This window comes from Panthera pardus, unplaced genomic scaffold (assembly GCF_024362965.1).
Source record: "Panthera pardus isolate Hobbes unplaced genomic scaffold, ASM2436296v1 HiC_scaffold_6, whole genome shotgun sequence".
Taxonomy (NCBI): domain Eukaryota; kingdom Metazoa; phylum Chordata; class Mammalia; order Carnivora; family Felidae; genus Panthera; species Panthera pardus.
Window position 1 is genome coordinate 137,148,469 of NW_026526991.1, and position 19,834 is coordinate 137,168,302.

The 19,834-nt window shown below is 44.4% G+C and overlaps 1 long non-coding RNA gene across 1 annotated transcript; it reads right to left on the bottom strand.

The window, feature by feature from the left end:
* Positions 1 to 9,630: 9,630 nt before the first annotated feature.
* LOC109273795 (uncharacterized) lies at positions 9,631 to 19,129 on the bottom strand. The gene is made up of 3 exons (XR_008419544.1): positions 19,045 to 19,129; positions 14,586 to 18,521; positions 9,631 to 11,438 (listed from the first exon to the last, which is right to left on the bottom strand). It is a non-coding gene; the product is annotated as an uncharacterized LOC109273795 (long non-coding RNA).
* Between the last annotated feature and the right edge of the window lie 705 nt (positions 19,130 to 19,834).

Below are 19,834 nucleotides of genomic sequence, written 5' to 3' on the forward strand. Positions count from 1 at the left end.
GGTCCTGATGCCAACGGGACCCATTCGGAGGGGTTCGTATCATTGAGCTGCTTGGATGGGGCATAGGGACAGGGGCGTGTAAGCGCCTCACGTGGTCTCTGAGCCAAGGCTGCCTCAGTTGCTGATGGAGTCTCCTCCCCGCCACCCCACTCCCCGCCTCCCCGCCTCCTGGTGCTGTTGGGAGAAAGGGACGTCAGGTCTTCAGCACCAGGCCTGAGCCGGAGCAGTTGCTCAGTCACCATACCTGCCCGTGGCCTCTGTAGTCTCACTTGCACGGACCTGGCCACCTCCTCTTACCTGTTTAGTTCACTCTCCCCAGGTAATAGTTTGGGGAAAAGTAATTCACATCTCTAACTCACAAGAATAATTAATATTGTAATTTCAGTACTGAGCTGTAGAAGGATTGCCTGCTTGGTGACAAGAAATCAAAATATGAATTAATTCACTCATTAAACTTTTTTGGGTGACTGCTCTGTGCTAGGTACCATGCTAAGCTCTGACAGTCCCAAAATGATTGGGACTTGAAGTCTGCCTACAGGAATTCGTGATCCAGCCAGGGGGACAAAGCTACAGACAGACTCTGGGGGAGGGCCTGGCTTGGCATGCAGGCGGGACTGAATACACAGAGAAAACCGGTGCCCTGGACCCAGACTCAGCTTCTCTGAGGCCCAATCACGTCCTGTGGATGCCCAAGGGCAGGACCAGATACTGTGCAACAGCCTGGCATTCACTGCTCAGATCTGCCCTCGGGAAGCCCAAATGCCACATTTGTGTTTGGAGAAAGAGGGCAGTGGTCAGATCAAAAGGGTCCTTTTACTAACACTGAGATATTGGGACCTGTGGAGGAAGGAAAATAATTCCTCTCTACTCTTTGGAGCTCTTGGCTCAGACTCCTGTAATAACAGAAAGATGAACAAGAAAAAACCAAACAGGTTCATTAATACGTACACCCCACGTATACATGAGAGAGACCCAGGAAGATGAGTAACTCTCCAAGTGCTTAGATTCAGGCTTAAATCCCATCCTAATGGGATGTGTGGGTATCTCAGAGGGGGAGTGAACAGGTTAGGGGGGATGGCTGGGTCCTCAGAGGAACAGATGGGAGGGTGACAGTTTGTGACACTCTTCTGGGTATGGGACCCACTTCTGAGTTCCTCTCCTGTGACAAGAGTCCATCCTCCTGGTTGGTGGGGCTCCTGGGGAGGGGACCGAGGACCCCGAGGTCCTTCTGGAGGATGTGTCTTCAGGCACATGAGGGGAGTTCTCTCCCTGCACCTACTTTCTTTCAAGTGCCTTCCACTCAAAGAAAGCCTTCAAAGGAGACAGAAGGAGGAGACCCGGGAGGCAAAATCAGAGTAAAGCTAGACGAATGGAGAGTCATTGATCAGTGGTCCTTTTATGGAGCATTTCATGTGGATTTATGAGTCTGTCAGCCACTGAGAGGATCTAGATGGACTGACCTCTGGGAAAGTGTCAAAGATACTGAAAGGGATTCAGACTAGGCCACCCCAAATTATGCCACTTTAGCAGAAGGGTTATTCTGAGCTGGAGATAATTGAGAAGAAGCAGATGGAAGGAAAGCTTTCTGCCTTCCCCTAATTTGCCTAAACACAGGACACAAATTTGTAACAGCGCCCCCCCTCCCCCCCCAGGAAGGACAGAAGTTAATCACCGGAGACAGCTCTAGACCCTGATCAGCCCGGAGACTGCACCAGAGGAGTCTATGCAGCAAACCTCACCAACTAGGCTTTATCTCCCACTAGCTCCCCAGATACTTGTTGCCCTATAATTTGCTGCCCCAGGAACTTAAAATTCTATTCCTTTGTCTTGTCACCTCTCTACAAACTTACTGTTCTTTGCTAAGATGCTCTATAAGGCCATGTTGTAACCACCCCTTCGATTTACTCATCTCCGGTGTTCCTGTGTGTATGCATGATGCGGTGATCTGAGTCTTGAAGTTTAGCTGGGTGACCCGGCCGATGAGTGGTCTCCAATGCCACCTGCCTGCTCAGTACTGGATGAAGGTGGACTTCAAGTAGCAATGATAGCCAGCTCCCATGACACTCTTCTGAGAGGCCAACCTAAGTCGAGCATTTCAAGTTAATACTTACACTGGGGCCCTCGAGCCTCTGATTTCCCCTTTCATTCTCAGAGCCTATCAGCAAAGTAGGATGCACTTTTAGCTTAGTATTACAGATGACAAAGTCGAGGCACAGAGACGCTAAGGAGGTTCTCGTGGCCTCAGAGCAGATCCGGGATCCCGCTGACTCCAGAGCTGGGATTCCTAACACCACCGCCTAGAAAACTAGACAGAGCACAACCACGGAGAGCAGTGAGCATTCACCCCAAATGCACTTGAGAACCGCTGGTGATGTCAAGGAGTGGAAGGTCCAATTTTTGTTTTAGAAATGTCACTCTGGTTTGAGTTGGGAGATGGACACACCGGGGAGGCCAGTGAGCTGGTTACTGGAGTAACCCAAGAGAAAGTTGATGTCCTGAACCCAAGCAGATGGGGGAAAGGATGCTGGGTGAACTTCAGAATATAATGAGGTGATGCGTGGAGCCATGAAACACTGTGGGTTTCAGAGCAACCAACATATCTCAGCAGCCGGTCAGTAAATGTGTAGATTTCATGTGTAAAAGAGTTGATTATGGTACCTCCCCCACCCAGCATCGTAGCTAACACTGTTGATGATGCCCAGTGAAAAACTCCATCCCTTTTCTCGTGGACCCATTCATCTACCTTTCCTTCTCCCTGCTTCCCAGCTATCACTGATGGTTCTCCCATCTTTGAGAAGTACTTAGAGGAAATGCTTTTACAAGTCATGAGACTCCCAAGTTCCTCATTAGTGTTTAAGTGCCATGGACATTTATGGCTATGGCTATTCCTTTGTCATGAATATTATCCCATTACATTGAAATGCTTTATAGGCCTTAGTAGGAAGGCGCTACAGACTGAAAGTCCTAATTATTATTATTGCCATTATTACTATTACGATTTTTAAAGTATTTGCAGAATGGTCCCATTAAAGGACAGTTTATTACAAGTTTACTGTCTTGCATTTCTCTTTTCTAGTGTTTCCAGTGCTCTCGATCTCTCTTACAATGTTTTATTTGTTCTCACTAATGAAAAGAGAAACTGTTAAAAGCATGCTCATAGAATACAGAGTCATATATTTATTTTGAGTAATCCCTTTATAATAAACCTATTTCTTGCAACAATGGAATAAGAACATCTTGTTGATTTTCTATCTAAATATCTATCTAAATCAAGTAATACGTAACAAGCATCCTCATCTGTTACAAAAATGGGCTTTTCAAAGAAAGAAAGAAAAGTACTCATAGATAATTGATAGTGATGATGTGTCTTTGGCATATTGTTATATTTAAGCTCCTTTCTACCAGCATATTCAGATATTTAGACACACTAGTAATGTCTATTAATTTTAGGCCAGTTAAATATTTTTAAAGATATGGGTGTGTTCTCATATATTTTTTGACATACAATTTCAAGGAATTTCAAGACTCCTTGAAGACCATTCACGAAACTCCAAATATCCTTAGATTCCCTATCTCAGAACATCAATTTTTAGCTGACCAACATCCATTTTCCTACCTTTGGTCACAAAAGAACCCAACATTTCTTTGAGGAAACCTCTCCTTTTTCCTGTTTTGGGGGAATAGACTCCATAACCAGCTCCCATTGTAGGATCAGTCAGGTTAAATTGATCCCATGCCCCTCGAATGTAATGACCGGTGAAGAGACGGGCACCTAACATAGAGTCAAAACAATGAGAAAACGTGTGCTGATACTCGTGGTGTAGGGGAGCTTTGGCTCTTCCTCTGGGTTTGACGGTGTGGCCAGGAGGCATGGGGCAGCCCCAGGCGCCTTCGGACCTTAGTAACACAGGTTGAGCCCTGAATCGAGTCAAATCGAAAATAGCTGTACCCGTAGACGCATCTGTTACATAAGCCGAGGTTTTCCCTTTTTTGTTAAGCCGGTTTAAGTTGATTTGTTGATGCATACATCACAAGTAGTCCTGAAAGATACGCACTAGCCTGGAGACAGTGACCCTGGTCTAAAAAGATGCTTCATGTTTTTAAAACTTGCAACATGTTTGGTTTTGATCATGTCTTATCCAAATGTGGTGTTATTGGGGATTTTCATGAAATTTTTCAATTTTTAAAAAATTTTTAAATTTTCTATCCTTCAGTGATAACTAAAAAGTTAAGAAGAGATTACAGCAAATTGGGCACATTGACTTTTAGAAAAATGTTGAGTCCTGGAAAGTGGAGAAATGAAGCAAAGCGAAAACCTAGCAGAAGTGAGATGTTAGAAAAGTATTGGGCCAGTTGATATTACACAGCCAAAGCAGTAGAAACATCTGGACGGTCTCTTCCTGTAGGAGCTGGACATGAACAGAATTTAGTTGAGGATTTTACGTGTAACCCTTCCTGCTTCCATGACACGCATGTAATTGAAAGGGACGAGGACACGTTTTAGGTAGGATTCGATTTCCTGGACTAAATGCCGGGATGGAGAAAATGGTTCCTGAGGGCTTCTCACAGGATCTCTTGTAAGGAGAGAGAGCTCGGTCTTCCTGTTGGTGCGCTGCTCACCTCAGATGGGGGGTCTGACGCAGATTCCAGAAGCACAGGGTGGGGAGAAAGAGCAACGACTCACCGTTTTAGTCCTGTTTCGCTTTTCATTCTGTTGATCGGGGTAGGAGGCATGTGAGTAAATTGTTTCAGTTGTCAGAATGACATCAAATCGAACAATACCCCAAGACTTTAAAGAATTAATAGACATTCTATATTAATATTTTGCAGACCACGTATGACCTAAGTTATTTTTTTCTCAATAGAGTAATGACCGTTATTAATACATCAAGAAAGTAACCTGAGTCAATTCAAAAGCAATTATCACAGAAATTCTGATGTAGTATAGAAATGGTTAAAGTTTCGTTCTCTCAAGCAACCGGTTCTGCTAATATTTAACAAAATCTGTTATTCTAAATTGTTGATTTTTTTTTTTTATTAGAAAATGTCCTAATGGGTGCTCTTTGAAAAAGAGGCGGGAACTGGTTAATTAGTTTTAGAAATTGTTTAAGATATATATACATTTTTACAAGTCACACTTTCAAAGCAGTTTCCTCTTTTAAAAATTTTACTTCCTTTATTTAGGGTAAAAGCCTCTTATGTACAGAGAGGAGTCAATATTTATTTTCTCTTCTCAGCTTCTCTCCTTGGACGTTTTAAAAGCGCAGAGTCTGAATCTGGCTTCCTTTAGATATTAATATTAAATGACTCTTGGATTAGAGTTCTCGAGAGACACACACCCAATGGGCTACACTGGGCAAGATTTACGACGGGGCGCTGGCTCCAGCTATCATGCGGGCGGAAGTCCCACGGTCGGCCAAGCTGGAGACCCAGTCGAGCCGGTGGTGTAAGTGCCAATCTAAAGACGTGAGAGGCCTGATGTCCCAGCTCAACAGCCAGGCAGAAGGAGCCAATCCAACTTTCCTCTTCCTTCTGTCCCATCAGGCCCCGGAGAGATTGCATGAACCTCCCCTCCCTACGCTGGGGGAAGCTGATCTGCTTTGCTCTGTCCACCCGTGCACATGCCAGTGGCATCTGGAAACTCCCTCACAGACACACCCAGAGGTTTAGCTGGAAGCTGGGCAGAGCTAGGAGTCAGCTGAGTCCATCGCAAACTTAAGCATCTCCACGATTGTGGAGAACGCTTTTGTTCAGGCAAGCGGGTCCACCAATTCCCGTAGCTCTGTCAGGGATGCCTCCACGGTGACCCGTTCCCCGTGGACCACCTCTCGCCCCAGACTCCTTTGTCCGCTTACATGTAGCCTATGAAAAGCAGAAATGTCTTCAGAAGTGAATACTCGTGAGGAAACTTGCTTCCAGTTTCACAGCAACAAACATGCACACATTGGGTTTTATGGTAATCAACAAAATACACGTCCAACAAGCTGCAAACAAAAAGCAAAACTGACAAAATCATTTTCTCCTATAAATTTCCCACAATAATTACCAAATATAATTTCTTCACTTTCTCAAGTTAAACTTTAACAGGTATTAATATAGATAATGTAATAAACAGAAGCTCTCTCTCTATATATATATGTGTGTGTGTGTGTGTGTACACACATGTATACACACACAGAAATAGATGATTTAGACAATAAAAATGAAAGTCATTTCATAATGAATTGCCTGATAAAAATAGTACTCCATTTGGGTAATTAAGTGTTAGCCTTTAATGGAATACTTTTGGCATGTATATGCGTGTCCATATGACTCAACAAGAGAATAATGATACATATGTTTCTGATTTGGTCCAAGTGAAAAATCTAGATAAAATTCAATCACATTTTATTTTAACATAACACAAATTCTTCTCTCATCTTTCAAAATTTACCACTGAAGATTTTTCTCAAGGAAATTGGATTGAATTCATCTTAATTAGTGCTAGTCTTTCAAATGAGCATACGTAGTCCTGCAAAGATATTCTTTCATACAGCTGCCCTTTAGAAATGCCAATAAGCATGTTGCTGCTTTCCCATGAGAATATTTCACATTTTATAAGGACGGAAAGTGCCAGCATGTGTAGTTGGAATGAGTCTGTGGTAGCACAGGGCTTCCCCATTCATGTAACTGGATAAATAGATCTATGCAGAGTAGAAATAAGAGAATAAAAGATCTTTTGCTGAAACTCGTCATACATTTCCTTTCAAAAGATCTAAAATGATGAATTCTATACACAAAAGCAAAAGAAAATCTGTTAATCCAACAGTGTGCTCTGTTCGTATTGCTATATTAAAAAAGTGCGTGTGTGTGTGTATGCATATATATGTATATATATGTGTATATATACACGTATATATATATATATATATATATACACGTGTATATATACACGTGTATATACGTGTATATATATACGTGTATATATATATATATATGTATATGTATATATGTATATATACATACATAAATTTTTATTTGAGTGAAAAAAATCCCCCCCCAAGCAAAATATGTCTTATCCAAGAAAGACCAAAAGTATACATTAAAGTTCTAAAATTTTAAGCAGTCGAGGAGGAGACTCTTAATGCTAAGGTACATCAGTCAAGAATCCGATAAAACACAGGATGTTAAAGGGAGCTGTTAGCCGGGGCATTGAATGTCCGAGGCTCATTCCCTGAGCCATAAGGAAGTCAGCGTGAAGGCATGGCGGTGCCATGTTGTGTCCTGGTCCCTGCTGATGACCAGCCCCAGGGGGTGAGAGTGGTCACAGGGTGTCTCCTCTGCTTCTGGCACTGACTTGGCACAGTCTCTTGGAGAACAGTTTCACAGCATCCAGTAACATACAAGATGGGCATTCAGTTTAACTGAGTAATTACATTTGTAGGTATCTGAGGAAAGCCTCAAGCTTCCTCTAGAAAGAAAACAAACAGGCAAACTGTGTAAAAGGGAACGTCTGGCAACAGAGCCTTAAAAGAAACAGAAGAAATCGTGCTTACAAAAAATGTATAAATATCCATAAAAATACGATAAAATGTTGCCTCTCTGAAATGAGGACAGAACCCAATAAAAGATGAGAGGAACAATCAGATAAGAGAGCCTTTCTGAAATGAAATGTGAGAGCGGAAATTTTTCTATGTCTGAAGTGTTGGAAGGTGACTGGGGGGAAATAGCCCAGCAAGTAGCATGTGGGAAGCGGGGCGGGACCAGCGGAGAAGGACGGGAACCGGGGGAGCAGGTAACCCACACGAGGACACAGGAGACCATCGGGTGTTTGTCGGGGCGGAAGCCCAGGCCCAGAGCCAGAGCCTAGGTTGCAGCAGAAGGGCAGGGGATGGCCCGAGGCCCCCAGTCCAATGCGATTCTCATTGCCACGCTGCTGCAGCCAGCTTTGTGTTTCCCTCTGGGAGCATTTCATTCTTCCCTGAACGCTAACTGAACACATTAAAATATAATCAGCCAATATAATACACTGCTTTAAAAAAAAAAATCTTAATGGAGCATAAACTCAGTTGCTTAAAAAAAACCACATTTTTTGAGATTTCACAGGTACAAAACTATGGGCCATCCCTTCATTTTTGACTCCTTTGATTGGAAGCTGCCAGAAGAATCACACCAACTCATGCTTGCGCATGTTATGTGAGTTGTGCCGAGCTCCCTCTGGCTCCTCCTTCCAAGATCAAGGCTGCAGGGGCAAGTGTGCTCGGCCATGCTGCGGTCTTAGTGGAGTGGGGCTCAGCATACATTTGCCTGCTTTCTGAACTGGAAGGGAGACTGCATACAAGTCAGCGAATTCTGGACACCTGCTCTTAAAAAAGGCTGGCCTGAGGAAGAAATCCTTTACTAGGAGCACTGTGATTGGAACCGGTCCACGTGAGCATAATAGGAGAACAGGCAAATAACTGGGGAAGATTCATACAGCAAAATACCTGTATGGTATTTTTAATGGTTGTATGGTTACCATTAAAAAGATTGCTCATGTTATAGAATAAATTCTCCAAAACTTGGTGACAAAAGCTATTAAGCAATGGAATATACAGCACACTAATGCTTAAATTTAAAAATAGATAAAATAATTTTAACCCAATTAAAAGTGGGCAGAGAACCTGAATAGATACTCTTCCAAAGGAGACATCCAGATGGCCAATGGACACATGAAAAGATGCTCAGCATCACTTGTCATCAGGGACATGCAAATCAAAAGCAAAATGAGATACCACCTCATACCTGTCAGAATGGTTAAATTCAGAAGCAGAAGAAACAACAAGTGTTGGCGAGGATGTGGAGGAAAAAGAACCCTCGCACACTGATGGGGGGAAAGCAAACTGATACAGCCACTGCAGAAAGCAATAGGGAGAGTCCTCAAAAAATGGAAAACAGAATTACCACATGACCCGGTAATTCTACTGCTGGCTATTTACCAAAGAAAACAAAAATGCTCATTCAAAAAGATACATACGTCTGTGTTTACCGCAGCATTATTTACAATAGCCAAGATATGGAATCAACCCAAGTATCCATCGATAGATGAATGGGTAAAGAGATAGATATATGTGTAAATATATATACACATATATGTATGTGTGTGTATATATATACATATATACACACACATACATATATACATACATATATATATACATACATATATATATATACATATATATACACACACACACACACACACATACACACACGCAATGGAATATTCGCCATGAAAAAGAATGAAATCTTGCCATTTGCAACAACATGGATGGATCTAGAGAGTATCATGCTAAATGAAGTCAATCAGTCAGAGAAAGACACATACCATATGATTTCACTCATGTGTGGAATTTAGGAAACAAAACAAATGAACCAACAAGAAAAAAAGAGACAAAAAACAGACTCTTAACTCCCGAACACAAACTGGTGGTCACCAGAGGGGAGGTGGGCGAGGGTGTGGGTGACACAGATAAGGGGGATTCAGAGCACGCTTGCTTCTGTGGGCACTGAGAAGTGTGTGGAACTGTTGAATCATATTTTAGACCTGAAACTGATATAACACTGTCTGTTAATTATACTTGAATGAGAAAATAGATAAAAACAGACAAAACAACTCAAGATAGTATTTATGAAAACAGTGCATAACCAGAGCATAAAATAGGAAGGGGATGACAAATTCAGGATGCTGGTTATCTCTGAGGAAAAGGCTTGACAAGGGACTTCAAACTCACCAGTAAATTATGATTTCTTAAAAACGTGTGAAACATGCATATCAAACTGTAAAGGCTTGAGAAATCTGGGACTTTGTTATATTATTTCCTATATCTTTCTCATACTTTATCATGAATACTGAAAACCCCAACCCTGTGTAAAATGTAAAGTGGCCCCGTTATTGTCACCACCGGTGAAGTTTGTGCAGTTCTGGGCATGTGTGCCCTCTGAGTGCCTGAAAGAAAGGCCGATTTCCTCTTTCATGTGTGGGCACAAAATGCAATGGATGAACTTTTTTTTTTAATTGAATAAAACCCCTGACTTCAGCAAAACTGGAAACTAAAGTTCACATTGCTTCTTAGAATTATCATTGCCACCTAGAATTATCATTGCCATCCACATCGACAGGTCATTGTTCCCAGGATTTATATGAGTTCTTGCCGAGTGATAGTTTCCCACACAGAACTTTCTGTCTCTTGCGTGTTCTTGGCCTCTCTAATTCTCATGGCTGTGGACTGAATGTTTGTGTCTCCCCTCCACCCAAATTCCTCCATGGGGATCTACCTGCCCCCAGTGTGAAGTTAGGAGATGGGTCCTTTGAGATGTGATTACGTCATCAGGGTGGAGCCCCTGTGCTGGGAGCAGTGCTCTTGTGACAGAGACCCAGAGAGCCCCCTTGCCCATCCCACCACTTGAGGACACACTTGAGGAGAAGGTGGTCATTGGCGAGCCAAATAGGCTTCAGAAGAAGCCAAACCCACCAGCTCCCTGATCTTCGGCTTCCAGCCTCCAGAGCCATGAGAAATAAATATTTGTTGTTTAAGTCGCAGACTATGGTATTCTCTTAGGGCAGCCAAGCACATGAGACATTTGTCGTTTCCCAAATGTTGGAGTCCTCTCGCTGTGATGGTTACTGGGGCCAAGCACGTCCCAATCTGCAGTCCTGGGTGCAAATTATTGGTGCTAAACTCACACTCATTCAACAAACATACAATGAAAGAAAGTTAAAGAAAATAGCAACATTATATAATCCTCACCCCTTTCCACCCACTTGTATCTTAGTCATTGCTAACAGTTTTACAAAATATAGCTGAAACAGGGAAACATTAGGTGCCTTTTCCAGAGCTGGGGCTGGGGGGGCACCATAAAATTCTCTGACGCCCATGGGAGAAGAAATACATCATACCTCCGTGTCTGAAATAATCCCAGAACCATCACAAATTGATTCGTTAAAAAGAAAAGCAACAGAGAATTTCATTTCAAAGAAATTCACACGCTCATTATAACCAGGGATCATTAGTAATCGCTAACAGAGAGTCAAATGTGTGTTTGCGATTTTTAGATATTTTATCACCTGAAAAAGAAGCATTAAAAGAACTGAATTTTCTAAAACTTTCTATGTGTTCACACAACGTCCGTGAGCCCTCAGTCCCGTGGCAGTCCCAGCTTGCTGCGGGCGACTCCGAGAGGGCGGTGCACACATGGGTTGAGGAGGATGTGATAGTTCTGACATGGTCGGTCGCAGGTGCACTCAGAAGTCTGATCATCTCAGGTCTAAATCTTGGCCCAGCCTTAGCCTGATCTCCGAGTGGTTTTCCTCCTCGCTTCCCGCCCCTGGGAGAAAGTTTACTGTAAAGCCGTGTGATCAGCATCCGTCCACAACACGCGTGTGTAGAGTTTCCCTGCTATACAATGATAGGAGTTACCTGGAAACAGAAGAGTGAAATAATTCATCGTTCATAAGATTTTTCTATGTGCGTTCTTTAAACCCAAGTTAGAATCTTATTCAAGTAAGGAAATGGAATTCTCTACGCCGTCCTGTGCCCTAGAAGACGTGTTGGTTACGTATCTCCTAAATGTCCTCTTTGAACCCACCTTCCGGAGCAGCACGCTTGCATGAGGGGGGCAGGGCTCCGTGCCCCTCACACTTCCCTTCTCCAAGGGCCGCTGGTCCCCGGCCCTCTGCCTTTCCTGTGTCCTTCCTAGTGTCAGCCCTTACTGCAAATGCAGCAGGTAGAAGCGGGTAATGTCAAGAAGAGGCAGATGGAGGGGTAGGTCCCATCCGGTTAGGTTGCCAGGTACTGATGGCTGGTCATCGTGTCATCGTCACAACGAGAACTCAGTTTACCACCTTACCCCGAGCCCTGAGGACCCCATGACCCTCTTTCCATCTCAGCCTGTTGGATACAGCTGGGGTTCCCGGCCCCTGGGGTTGCTCTGAAATCCAAATGCCAGATCCTGCCATAGCTTATACTTGTAACCTTCGCTTACGACCACTTGTCTTGCACATACAGCTTTACCGTTTGAACAACAAAGAACCAGGTTTCCGTCTGTTGCGACAAAGGTCTCCCCAGAGGAAATTCTGGTAAAACACTGGGATTTTAATCCTGCAAACTTAGTCTCCATTGCATTGTGTCCTTGTCTTCTTTTTGTTTTAGCTTGCTTCTTTCTTCTTATTATCATTGTGCTCCAATCAGACATTCAACTGTCTGAAATCCCAGCTGATAGGTAACAGCAACTTTCTCTAAAAGTGGAATCTCACTGGGAACTGGGAACGTCCACAGTCATTTCCTTCCTATTTAATACAGCTTTTTAGGAAAGACCTAGCATCCACCCTTCACGGTATTGAACACACACTCCCTCTCTCTCGATTCTTACTCATTAGGGCACAAAATCCCAGTCTCATATTTATATTTCTTAAATTCCTTCAAACAGCCAAATGGAGTAGGTAGCACTTTTTATTTGAGTAGCCCAGAGAACAGACTATAACTCATTCCCAGGAGCTGCCGTCATAAACAGAGTTTGTAAAAGGGTGGCAAGATTCTTGGAAAGGTTTCAAGCACTCAGCAGACATAAAGGAAACCTGGAGAGAGGCAAAGAGCTCAGATTCCTATGCAGCTCTCCTCAGGTACTTACCAAGGACTTCTCCATTTCCTTTTTTTTTTTTTTTTTTTTAATTTTTAAATCACATCCATTACAGCAAGATTTAGTGAGGGAGATTCTAGTCGGAGGCATGTGCTGAGTGCCTACCTGGGCATTTTTTTCAGAGGCATAGCACTGAGAAATTACAGAAAGATCCTGTAAAATGCACAGAAAGTACATCCAGAGCCCGTGCTCCACGGAGAGCACCTTGAAGCTTTTCCCTCTTTCTTCTGCCAAGTGACCACTTCCCGGAGGGAGTAGAATCCTAACACACACTCGTATCCCCGCAAGACTCGAATGGGTTCATTTTAATGCAGCCTTCATGGTTTAACTAAGTATATGACAGAACTCGCTAATCCAGAAACACACAAAAAGAGCAAAACCCATTTAAAAAAAACAAAAGACAAAAAAACCCCCAAAACTGGGCAACAATTCCAGAAACTAATCAGTAAGCTCTTTCTACTCAACACCCAGATTTGTCATCGACCTAATCACCATCCTTGGCACACAAGTACCAAGTGGCCCCACCTGCAGGATGCTGCAACCAGACTCTCTCGGAAGAAAGTTACTCTGTCCCTCCAGGACACAGGCTTGGAATGCACATGTGCCAGCGCGGGGGCATTCGGACTTCACAGCATGCACACACACAGTCACACGCTTCACCCACACACGCACACGTGCACACAGTCTAGTAATTGCATCTGTATCTTCCAGTCATCCCCGGGGTACCTTCTGCTTAATACAGTTGAGAAGGGAATTGGATTGTACGCCATCGTATTGCACAATGCTTGTGAATTAAAACCAGACAGAATTTCGGCAGAGACGGCAGAGAACATCGAGCCACCACTCTGGTTTCCTCCGGAGAAGACACATCCGACTTTAACTGCTCCGGAGGAAAATCATTACGTGGAGTGCTCTTACACAGAATCTTTTTGTCATGCGGTGAACAGGTGTTTAATGTAAATCGTCACTCCTTAATTTATATGGTGAGAATGAGGTTTTCTCTCTTTCTATATTAGGTTTTATTATGAAGTGTCACCCCGGAATTCTACTGTACTGTCGATCTCTGGAACCCGACATTCTGACGTTCCCCCGGGCGGATCTGTAACTTTCTAAAAAGCCCCTGTTAGAATAACAGAAATTGTATTATTTGGTTGCCGTTTACTTTTCTGCTAGTGAGGTGTGACGGCAACAGTAAGTCTTACCATTTCACCTCATGAGCAATCATCTGCGTATGAAAATGGGCCCTCTCTCATTCTGTTGGCTGCTAAGGGAACGTACCTGGGGTGCTTTAGCCTTCAGCAAATGTGACCCCGTTAACACAGCTTCAGCATCTCGCTCTCCCACAACCCCACCGTGACGACAGGGCCTTTGCGCCTATCATCATTGCTTCCCACGGATGTATGCAGGGACTGCCCCCTTGCTTTCCCTGTGTCTGCTCAAAAGACATCATAGTCCTGCTGCTGTCACGTTGCCCAGGCTGCTATTTCTAGTATATGGTCTTTGTCTTTCTCAGCCCACAAGAATATAAACCACGTGAGAGCAGTGAAGGCATCTATTGTGTTCACTTTTATATCCCCAATGTCCAGGCCAATGCCCAGGATGTAGAAAATGCTCAATAAATCTCTGTTGAATTAATAAATCATCTGGTTCAATATGTCACCAGACGCACACTGAAAACTTAAATACGACCTCCATTCTTCTACACACTCTGGCACGAACCTTTGCCGGGTGGTGAGAAGTCCTGAGGCAACCTCTGGATTTACTTCTGCCTGCCTCCCCCCCATCCCCTCCTCCCCCAGGGAAGCGATGAGAACAGACACCGTGGTGTCTGATTTCCAGGACAATGAGCCTGGTCACCGGCCCCACCCCTGGCAAGTACCCGGGGCCCCGGGGGGGGGGGGGGGGGGGGGGCTCTCGGAGGTGCTTACCTAAGCTCACCAGTTCTGCTTGGGGAGAAAATCTCGGAGCTTGGCAGCAAATTCTTACTGATTCTTCCACGATGGCTTATATCTGGGCACATGGAAAGGCAGTTGGGCACGTCTAACCGACGGCCGGAGGACATGTTTCCTGGCCTACTCGTTCATTCCCTGGTGAGTGTGCACTGATCGCAGGAGCCAGGACCACTGCTCCCCTTTCTCAGTTCTAGGGAGGAAGTGAGAGGCAAGGGGAGATGTGAGACCCCAGGTGGAGAGAGGTCAATCTTTTTCCACTTGTAGACCATCTCTCTACTCTACCCAGCAGCCACTGAGAACCTGCCATCTTGTGGGTCTTTTTAGGGACGTGAAGCACAGTAGAGAAGGGGAAGAAGTTACTGTTTTCACAGAGATGCCACATGGCAGGAGAACGCTGTTCCATTAAATGAGGCATAATCTTGGAGAGTATTAGGTGTCGTAAAGTGAATAAAACCTGACGATATAAAGCATGCAGCTCCGAGGGCCCCATCCTCCTGGATTCCCTGGGGCACCCGGATGTGTGAGCTACACAGTGCCTGAATGGGGCTTACAGTAGGGAGTAGGAGGTGGTATTGGAGATGCCCAGGCATTTTGTCTGAGCTCGTGTTCCCCAGAGGTATGCCTGGAGGTGAGGATTATTTGATAGGATTATCCTTGATAGGAAATTCTCCTTGCAAGAGAAGTCAGTCCGGGAGCCCTGGAGCGAAATCAGGAGCCAGAAGAAGTAAAGCTCGGGGGAGTCCCAGCTCCGGATTGTTTTCTCAGGGGGGTCTGGAGACCACGTTGCCCCCCAGAGTTGGCTCCCTGGGAGGGAAGGAAGCTGGGCTTCCCACACTGGTTCCAGCCCCAGGCTGTCACCGAGCTTTCTGGGGAGTCCCAGTCGTCCGGGACAGTACCCTGAGCAAAGCTGGTCTGCAGAGAGCAGGGGAAGGTCACCCGAGGCAGGAGAAAATGAAAGCCCAGGTGTCCTGAGGAGGGAAGGAGGTGGGTGCAGGCCAGGGCAGAGGCTCAGAGAGTGCGGGAAAGCCGCAGGGGGAGGGAGGGGTGTGGCCAAGGCTTTAGATTTGGGTCTGAGTCTGATGGGATGCCTTTGGAGGGCCAGGGACACTGGTATTTTATGAATTACATCAGAAACTAAAGGGAAAATGATTTGTAAGAAGGCAAAAGTGAAAGCTGGAAATACCACCCACGGACATAGCAGATTTAAAGTGGTTCAGACTCTCTACTTTCATATATTTCTGGATGTAAGTAAGAGCCCAAACTTGAAAATATATGACAAATGAGGTACTTTGAATGTCCATCTATCTGTCTGTCTGTCTATGTATCTACTAATCCACACACGCGCACACACACAGATTATTTCATTGTGATAATTACTCACGGAATCCCACCTGATGCCAGACCAGAATTACGATTCAAATTACAGGAGATAAGCAAGATGGTCTATTTTTCTGAGATCCCAAACACCTCAGGCATACTGTCACCAAAGATATGAAAGAACTTTTGTGAGTATTAGATCTAGTATCTCTTGAAATAAACATGTTCAAGAGATTATAGAGTAAGATGTGTGTTCCTCAAATGACATATTCTCAAAAATTCTGGAAAATAACTCACTAAAGCTCTAAAAGATGAGGCTGAGTTACATTATTAAAAGCGGCTGGATGCCGTGACAGTTTAATATTTGAAAGTCAAGAAATAGAGAACTACTCATTATCTGTGTCTTCTGAACGGAAAAGAAACGTGTGTCTGTGTTTTCATGGAAGCATGGATACCCTTAGGTTAAGCGCTACGTTTCTCACCCGCTGGACACCAGATCGCTTTGGCGTGAATCTCTGTCTTCCTCTGGAGCTGCTGGGATGCATTATTTGAGAAGTGTCAGAAGATATTTCTGTGGCCGTTACTATACAATAGTCATCCGTGACGTACTGGATTTCACTATTATTTTGTGATGTGTGTCTGTTATAAATAATATGAAACGTTAAACGTTCATAGCTAAGGAATACTTTATCGCCTTAATTAGTACCGAATGATACGTTATTTTTAACACAAGTGCACGTTATAACTTTCTCCTGATCCCTATATTCTGAACCTTTCTCAGCAGCCTTCTGTCTTACCACCCGTGCCCCATTTTTTAGTTTCAACATAGTTAATATACTGAAAACCAGAGGCATCTATATTAGCCTATTTTCTGAAGATGACAGTAAGGGGTTGATTTGCCTAAAGGATTGAATGGAAACACCGTTTTCTATAGGGTTGATTAAAATAATATTTTAGCCTGTTTATGTCTTTAACCCTATATAATATGGGAATATTAACTAAACATAGTGACTAAAATAAAGATAATAAAGACAAAAAACAAACAATAACAAGCCTTTGTTTCATCCATGCCTTTCAAGTGCCCCTTTATGCTGTCGCGGATTTACAGCCTTCTGCTGGACTGGACGCATGCCTGTTGCAAATGAAAATCGAGCGCGTGCACGTAAACATTTAATGTCACGAGAGTGGCTCTGAGCACTTGCACTCTTACTATGCCCGCTGGTGCACTCCTGTGCAGACAAAAACACAGCACCTTCCCAAGGCATGTGCGTCACCCCCAAAGTGAAGAAGGGGCCTCGGTCCCACATTCCAGTCACCACAACCGTTTCCATGCTTTGCCTTCCTCTGGTTTTTGACAGCGAATCTTCACAAAGTCTGTGCAAATTACAGTAGATTTAAATTTTCTATTTTTATTTCCTTAATTATCCCTTTCTTCCTAGATAGTTTAGATTTTAAAAGTCGAGTTTTGTTCAAAAAAAAAAAATGTTTAATTGAAACTTTTTAGAAAGCGTACTTGTCACCGAGAAATTAATCAGCAAAATCAGTGAGCTAATTTTAATGATGATTACTATTTTAATGGGTGAATATTTTTAGCTCTATCTGGAATGCAAAACTGCTCTCTGACTTGGTAAGATTTAAAGTGAGTACAAGCTGCGTTTTGCCACATCTAACAAGCACAGATAGCACATTATCTTAATTCAAATTAGAAAGGTATTTATAGACTAGCCTACAAAGCCGCAGTATAGGTAATGAATAAATGATGCCGGAGGAGACCAAATCCTGGTAAGTGGGTAATGAGACAGTCCCTGCGGTGGCCGCGGCCAGCTACGTCCTGCCGAGAGTCACGAAGATTTCCAACCTATCCCACTTTTCTCGTTTTATGAAGAAGAAAGCATGTCTGCCAATTTAGGCCACGGCTGTAAACTACCATATTATACCTGTTGGGGTGTGTTTACGGCCTTCGTTAATCAAAAGTGAACGCTGTATGTCTTGCGTTTAGTCTGAGCAGAGAAGGGAATTTTCCATGGAACGTCGTGCCACGAATTGCCAAGACTCATGATAGGTTCCCGTAAATAAGTCCCCTACGAAAGTGCATTGTATCAGTGGCCGCGTGGAGTGTCTGCGCCAACAGATTCTGACCTCCTCTCTGTCTCGTGAACGACGCTTTCCGTCATCTGTTTGCACAGTTGGGGCATCAGGCGAAACCACAATATTTGCTGCTGTGCACTTGGTCCCTGCCGCCGTGACGTCTCGTGAGGCAGAGCCCCGCTCTGACGCCCGGGGGCAGGGGGCGCGCAGGAGGGAGGGCCTCAGCGACTACTCAGCGTGGCACTTAACAAGGCAAACGCGTAACTCGCGTGTTTCAGCGTGCCCGGACGAGGGACATCGGCAGACTGAAAGAGTTTATTCTTAAAAGAGTGAAACCAGTGCTTCGTGAGGAGCTTCCTGGACTCACAATCGTAATCGTAATCACAATGACGGGACAGCTGTGTCTCCTCCGCACCCGGGCCACTCCCTTGCTTCTGGGCGTCCCACACCTTCCTCGGGGACAGAAGGCCTCTCTCCACCAGTTCCGGCCTCGAGTCACCCAGAGGACTGTGGATAAATGAACAATTAGGGCTTTTGGCTCCAGGAGCACCTGGCCTGAAACTAAAAATATTTCAGCTTTGGCAACTAACATCCATCAGAGTGAAGGAGAGGCATCCACTATCGATTTCCCGACACTCAGCCCGGAGAGTGTCCCCAAAATGAGCCTCCAGTGGCAGAAATGGAACACAATTAAGTGGAATGATTTTCCTTTCCCTGAGAGACATTCTTGTTAGCAATTTCTATCACCGAAAGTATTTATTTAACCTTTTATAATAAAACAGCCGCCTTCTTAGATAAATGCACACTTTTATTTTCAGTGCTATGATTTTAAATATTTCACAGCCCCTCATTATTTGCAGAAATATCACAGGGTCGCTGCTCTTCGGGTTTCTGTTTGTTTGTTTGTTTGTAACATACCTCGGATGCCACTGACCGTGCTTGCTGGATGTCAGACACACCACACGTTAGCGTGTCCTGAGATCCACCTGCCCGGACCTGCCTCCCCCCTCACTTGAGAGATGAAACTTACCTTTTATACCACAAAAGGGAGATTTTATTCTTTCTAGACCCATGCCTACCAGCAAATGGCTGTATTTGTATGTGTCAGAATCGAAGTGTGGTTTGAAATCAGAGGGTAGGTTTCAGTGCTTCTAAAAACAGAAGAAGGAAAGTAATGTCTTTGGTCACAGCTCAGCTCCTGTAGACACACGTCGTTTTCCAGCACACCAGGGAAGGGTTGTTACTCTGTAAAAAGAGGTGCCCTGGCCATTCTTAAGATCCTATGATTTCAACTGGTCTGGTGCAGCGTTCATACGCGAGGTGTGCCGAGCACAGAGGGATATAAATATTTATACAACAAAACATCCCCTTACCTTTGAAAAGTCTGTTGGAAAACCAGAGGTAGCCAGCCCCACCCTGACATCAGGTAACGCTTTTCATCCGGGTTGCCCGTGCTGCCATGAGATTTTCACCTAGGAGCTCAACATTTGCCCACACCCATTTGTGGTTCCCAACGTCTGCCCGGAGGATCATTTTTTACCCTGTGGGACACTCTGTATAACCAGCTCGTGAGAATCCAGCTTCCACCCGCCCCCCAGCTTCACACCCAGTACACCAAACGGGGTGTGGGGGGGAGACAGGAGTCCCGAAAGGACTTCTAGACTTTCATCTGCCTTCCTCGTGTGGACCCCTGCATTGTCCCTTCTTTTCACCTGCACTGATCTTGTGTGCCTCGACTTGCTTCTTCCCTTTTCCTCTCTTGCCATGCTTCCACCTTAGCTTGAACTGCCCCAGAAGCAGCCCTTGGGATGAGGAGGGTT